Source organism: Primulina eburnea, chromosome 2 (genome assembly GCF_022965805.1).
Source record: "Primulina eburnea isolate SZY01 chromosome 2, ASM2296580v1, whole genome shotgun sequence".
Lineage (NCBI taxonomy): Eukaryota > Viridiplantae > Streptophyta > Magnoliopsida > Lamiales > Gesneriaceae > Primulina > Primulina eburnea.
In genome coordinates, this window is record NC_133102.1 from 34,740,191 (window position 1) to 34,747,725 (window position 7,535).

A 7,535-nucleotide genomic window follows, 5' to 3' on the forward strand; every position below is an offset into this window, starting at 1 on the left:
AGAGGAGTGTTTGGGTTACCGATAACCAGCTCGAGTGGATGATCATTTTTCCACCAGAGGCATGGTCCATATGAATTTGGCTCTGTTTTTTTGCGTGGTTGTATCCTTTTGTTCCATTGTCTCCTCCTCTATTTGAATGATCTCTGGTTGATGATTGTTCACCGGTTCATTTATCTGATGATTTTTTTCTTGAGAAATTGGACTTTGTTCTAAGATATGTTCGCTTGTTCTTCTCAAATCTATTTCATCATCACTGCTAGCTTCAAGGTTAGTAACATCTAATTTATTAATTAAATCATGAATGCTGCTACTACTATTGTCGTGATAGATGGATGATTCATCAAATACAATGTATATGAATTCTTCAATAGTTAGAGTTCTTTGATTGTAAACTCTATATGCTTTGCTCACTACAGAATATCCTAGGAAGACAACATTATCAGTTTTCACATCAAATGCAGTTAAGTGTGTTTTTCCATTATTATGATTAAACACTTACAAGAGAATATGCAAAAGTATCCAATTTCTGGCTGCTTGCTGATCCAGATCTCATATGGAGTCTTTTCATGATTCTTATTGATCAGGGATCGGTTCTGAATATAACAAGCAGTATTGACAGCCGCTACCCAAGATCGCTAAGAGATTCCGAATTCTGCTAGCATAGTCCTAGCTGCTTCCTTGAGAGTGCAGTTTCTTCTTTCTGCGACTCCACTATGTTTTGGTGATCTGGCAGCTGAGAGCTCATGCTTGTTGTCTTGATCTTCAAGATAAGATGACAGAGATTGGTTTAGAAATTCAGTTCATCTATCACTTCTGATCCTCTCCACCGCTATAGTTTTCTCGTTTTGGAGTCTCTTAAGAAGTTTGATGAGCTGCGCATAGGTTTGGTAGTTAGAACTTAGGAATATTACCCATGTGAACCGAGAGAAGTCATCAATTACCACGATGGTGTATTTCTTCCCCCTAACCTCATTACTGGTATGGGTCCAAACAGATCCATGTGGAGTAGTTCCAGGCATCTAGCTGATAAGTTTCGTCCTTTATTCTTGAAGGTTGAGCGAACTTGTTTACCTAGTTGACAGTCATTGTAGATTCTACCTTTTGCGAGGTCAATGTTCGGCAAACCAGATACCAACTTAAGCTTGCTAAGAATGGCAATGGATTTGAAATTAAGATGATTAAGTCGTTTGTGCCAAAGCCAATTCTTATTTCCATTTAATGCGATGAAACAAGTAGGTGCATTTAAACTGTCATCATTCCATTTTGCCTTATATTTATTCTGCTCTCTAAGCCCAATCAACAAAGTATTGCCTACATCATATTTAATAGTGCATGTGTGCTTTTGAAACTCAATGGTATAACTATTGTCACATAATTTTTGGCTTATGCTAATCAGGTTATAACACAAATTTTCGAATAAAAGCACATCTTTAATGATAATTTTGTCATGGATAATCTTAACTTTACCCACGGTTTTTAAAACGTCCACTACTCGTTTTCTTAAAAAGTACTAGAATCTTTTTGAAACCCTCACGTGAATCAGCCGAACACATATAAACATGTATAAAATATTTTTGACACCATTTTAAAAATAACCAACTAACTATATTTAAAAATCCAAAGGAAATAGTTGAGAAACATAAAATCGTCAATCGTTTTCAAATCCTAACTTAGCAATAAAGCTAAATCTATCAAACTCTCAAAAACTACTCAAAATCATAATAGAATTCGTAAAAATATCTTTAACATCATCTTAAAAATCATGAACATAAGATTAGTGCGGAAAACTAGCGCTGGTCCTCGAGTTATGTGCACCTTCAGTCTAGCAAAGTCAACCATCAAGACCTCCAATATCATTATTATCATAATCACCTGCATCAATCACACCTAGTGAGTTAAAAGACTCAACACACCAGTGAAATTATTTTTACTCAACATATACATTTCATGAACATGCATAAACTTAAACATTAACATTTTTCATAAACATTTTCTTTTTATCATATATATTCAACATAAACATATTTGTATTCATCATATTCATATACGTATTCATTTTCGTTGAATTCAGATCGTTAATTGTGACTTTTGTATTCATATTTGTATTGGGGCGATGGATCCATCTACATGTAACCACGGTTCGTATTAACATATCATCGTATCAGTGTATCATCGTATTAGTCACAATTACTTCATTTCCTTCAACATTTCGTATTTTCATCACTTATAAAATTTAAACATGCATATAACATTTTTATTTTAAACCAAACATGAAACATGTCTTTTAACTTTACCGTTCATCATAAAATTCAATTATCATGCAAAATAATCATATTAACATATAAAATAGCACTCAAGACACTGTCGTGACATTCACTAATTTTCTGGTATTAAATTATCGTTTGACCCCTAGACGAAAAATTTCACGTTTTTGACATTCTCTTAATTCCGTTTACTCTACAACATCCCAAATAATTATTTAGTCTTACATTAATTTTCTCGTATTTTTATTTAGCTTAAATTGATGGCTTTTAATTTATTCATTAATTATAACTTATTAATGCGTTTTAATCCCAGATGAAATCGATCTTTAATATAAAATTCCCAAACTAAAAACTTAGACTTTCAATAATTATTTATCCCTCGTGAACCACGACTCGACCACCTTTGAGCCATGTTTCAACTTCTAAACCTAAGGAAACCCTAATTCTCGAACCAAGCTAAGACCCTTCGATCCATGTTCGATTTTCCCCGAGCCAAACCCGAACCACCATGAGCCGATCCCTAACCAGCCCCTCTAGGAATCCTCCCGGACCCTTAGAACCCTTAGGAATTGACCCTAGCCCCAAAACCAAAGTCACAACTCAGAACATGCCATAGGCCGAGAACCCCTTGTAGACTAGGACTCTTTTTTTGCGATGCTAGGACCCTAACCACTAGACCAGCCCCTGAACCATACCCTTGTGCACCCTATTAGGACCCTAAGGAACTAACCTAGCCCAGCCTGAAGCCCCCTGTCTGAGCCCTTACTTCCCTGTGTGGCTGTACCCTTGCGAACACGCGCGATGCTTCTTGGGTGGAGTCCTAGCTTGCTGGGACTCCTCCCCAGCCGCGAATCTTTCCCTGACCCAAGCACGACCCTGGGCCAGCCATGGTCTAGCCAAAGCCAAGCCATGGACCTTAAACCCTTGAACACGAGCCCTGCCAACAACAACATCCAAATTCGTTTCCAGCCTATTCCGTCTCGTATGCAGTGTGATGGTGTGACTTAGGACTCCTATAAATCGTGTAAAAGAACCCTTGATCAACCCCTATCATGGAAGCCCTTCCATGTACATAAAATCATGATTCTGGATCAAAACAACATGCTTTAAGATTCATGTTTGCATAAAAAATAAAATACATCAGAGTGCAAATTTTTTTCTTGCAATACATAATTAAATACATAATATGGTGTGACGATGAGTAAAGAAAAGAGTATGAAGTGCCTTTGCGTTATTAACGCGTGAATAAACGTTGACGATTGCGACGAACGACGACGAACGACCTTGGCTAGAATTTTCCTTGACAATTTCGAAACTCCTCTTGTAATTCTTGTGTGTGCCATTTGATGACGAAGGAAAAGAGTTTGAGATGCTTTGGGGGAGTGGGGCGTGTAATTATGATTGGTTAAGGGGTGGTTTTTGGTTTTAAATAATAATTAAAACACTAATCATAGCTTAGGCCCATTAACTAGGTTAGTTAGGCCCAATAAACCCTATTAGTGATTAGTAAAATTATTTTTTTATAAATTTTGTGAAATTAATAGCCGAGTTGTCAAAAAGTTCCTATTTTTTATGAAAATCTTATGCCGATAAAAATTACGTCTCGGCGTATAAAATCACCTCAAAACTCATTATTTTCAAAAATAATCACTACAACATTTTAAATAATAACTACAACATTTAGTTATCCTGACATTTTTAGTTATACAACAATAAATGGCATATACCGACATTTTTAATTGATGTAATTTTTTATATGGGGGGAAACATATATTTTCCCTCCTCCAATATTTATTTAACCCAAGTATTCCAACATTTATTTTATCTATTTTTCCAGCATTCTGAAAAACATTAAAAAACTAAAAAAAAAAAATTAATTAAAAGGAAAAAAAGGGAAGCAGCAAAACCTATCCCCAATTCATTCATGTGAAAGAAAGAACTTCCGCAAAAGGGGCTCCGCAAAAGCGCTTGTATTGTTTCTTATTTTGGAGCCTTTGTATAACCTCAGAACTAGATATATCTCAGAGTCTAGACAAGGCGATACTCCTCTGCATGGTAGGGCCTATTATCAGATGATGGAATGCCTTGGAGTAAGCTCGAAACTTAAATATTTTAATGCTGAAGTTGTACAAATGTTTTATGTTTACACGATGATATTGCCTTGTCATGCATATTCATCGTAAATCTGTATAACTGCCTAAACACGTTGATAAATTATAGGAATATAATACGTACAACTTTGTTTGATCACAAAGTTTTCCTTGCCCTTTGTTGCTGAGATGTTGCGAGTGATTATCTTATGGTTCTTTGTGTTATTCCCGTTTACTCTGGTAACTATATCAGTTAGAGACACATTGACTTAATACGAGGAGATGTGCCAGGAACTCAATGAGTTTCGCAATAGAGGCACTTCCTTTGAGCTATATGAAGCTGACTCTAAAGTGTGCAATTATATTTGAAGGGTCATTCAATTATAAATATATGATTCATTTGGCATCAAATATCAAAGATTCTGTAAATCTGTACTGTCATACTTCGAAGTGAAATTACTACATTGCAGGTTTATGGAAATGGTTTGATAAAAAGTGAAGGGCTCAAAAGGAGATTGCAAAATATGGAATCATCTGACTGTGAAAATTGGTAAGTTGTTTTAAAAACTTCAACTAGATTACTTTCAAAGATATTTGTTTCATAATCGCTATGAATAAATTATGGATTTTGATTTTTTGGTGAATGCTGCAATGAAAGAACTAGAAAATCAACTTCCTGAATTAAAATGACATATTTGCTCAAACCAAAATGATGTATTTGCTCAAATCATTTCAATTTACTAGTATTTATTGTTATGTACGTCATGTTAGTATCTTTTTAAACCAATATCAATTATATTTGTAGTTGATAGTTAATGAGGAAGATTTCTACTAGGTGCATTTCGATAAATAATAATTTTCCAGTTTATCATTTGGTATGATATTTACTAGTTTGAATTAAATTTTAATCTCTTTATTTTGTGCTTCTTTAATTTTATTTCACTCATACAAATATATGAATTTTTATTTTAGGTGACAAGAATATTGGATTTTGATTAAGATGAGATGGTTGAAGAATGAAGATGCGTCAAAAGTTTGCTTATGTTTTACTTTACAAGACTTAATTCTTTGCTAGTTCTTAAACTAAATACATTTGGTACATTTGTTGGGGTATAGATGTTTTCCGAGGTAACAAATTTGTTAGTCTTATACATTAATGATTGTGAAATTAATGACAATTATTGATTAACAATTTAATTTCTATTTTAAAATATTGTATTTGTATTTATGTTAATTTGTTATATCCTTGAATATTATATCATTAAAATATTGCAAATTGATGACATTTCATAAAATATGACATTTTTTATGTCACAATAGCACATTAAATCATGTACATAAAAAATGTCAATGTAAAACTCATATAGAGACATTTCAAAAATTCATTATAAATTATTATTAATGACAATTTTCAATGTCTTTATATACTAGTATAGAAGACATTATTGCCATTACAGATTACATAATGAGACATTTTAAATTAACCTTATAACATATCATTAGTGACATTTTTTATTGTCGCTATAAATAATATACATGACACTTTTGGTTGTCATTATAAATGATTTTAACTGATATATAAATTTGTCATTATTACTATAATAACAAAGCATGTATAAATGTTTTTAAAACATGAGTTTTCTTGACATTTAAAATTGTCATTATATGAATAATTAGTAACACGTATGAAGTTCTCATTAATATCTTATAATGACATTAAAAAATATCAGGAAGTTTAAGACGACATTGGAATAGAGGGCATTTGTTGGAGGTGTCACTAAAACTTAAAATGTCACTAAATATTGAATATAATGACATTTATGAATGTCACCATAATCATTTATTCTTGTAATGAATAAAAAGCATCACCCTTATTTTAAATAATTAAAAACAATTAAATAATAAAATTATTCTCCATTTTTCAGTCCCCATTATCCTTCCTCGATCGCAACTCGAATAACCCTTAAAATACATTTTAATGCATTTAAGTAGAAAAGTACATTTAAACATGCAAATATGCACATCACAATTAATATATGAAATTAAAGCAATTAAAATACATAATTTTGCATTCATGTGGACCTTCGAATTTTCGGGACGTTACATTTTTACATTTAGAGTTATCACCAAAGGTGATTCTTGGTCCTTTGTAGTTGACAACTTTTGATAAAAGGTTTTTGTTTTCTGTCATATGTCTGGAGCAACCGCCATCCAGAAAGCAGATGGATTCTTCCTAGTTCTTTTTCTTCAGTACCATTTCATATATGGATTATGAGTCTTCATCAGCCATGAGACATTTTACTGTCTCATCGTCACTTTCACTCGTAGATACCTTGGAGATGGACCTTTCTGAATCTGATTTGGCCCACTTGCTTTTTTCTTCCTATGCAATCAAAACTCGTTGTTTTTCTTTTTGGTAAACTTTTTGTCATCTTTGGAGGTCTCCTATAAAACTGTCTCTTTTCATCTTTCTTCATCATGTTGCACTCTGCAATAAAATGTGCCTTCTTTCCACAAATAAAGTAAGTTTGACCATCATCTATATGGTCCTTTTTGAAATAAGGTTTAGTAAGCTGAGATTGATTTTTACGCATAAATTTACTAAAGTTCTTGACAAATAGGGACAAGGCTTCATTGCTCAGTTGCTCAGCCGATTTCTTACTTGTGGACTCTTCGACCGGAAGAGTCACTGCGGTAGCTGCAAGGGCTTTTGTTTGAGAAGTGGATTTTTCTTCTTCAGTTAGTATTCCAAGCTTGAACTCGTACGTTTTAAGATTGGAAAAGAGATCGTGGAGCTCCAGCTTGTTCAGATCTTTAGATTCTCACGTCGCAATTTTCTTCACGTCCCATTCTATAGGAAGAGCTCTCATTACTTTCAAGGCAATTTCATGGTTAAAGTATTCTTTTGCTAGTGAAATAAGTTAAATAATAACAGCACTAAACCATTCATCAAATTCTGCAAGTGTTTCTCCTAACTTCATCTTTGCATGGTCAAATTTCTAGATAGCGACGGTCAGTTTGTTTTCTTTGGTCTGGTCGTTTCTCTCACCCAGTTGTGTGAGTTTTTCCCATATCTCTTTTGCTGTGGAACAAGTATTAATCTTGGCAAACATGTTCTTATCCAGGGTTTTATAAAGAAAATTTTTTGTTATGTTTTCAAGATTCATCTTCTTCATGTCCT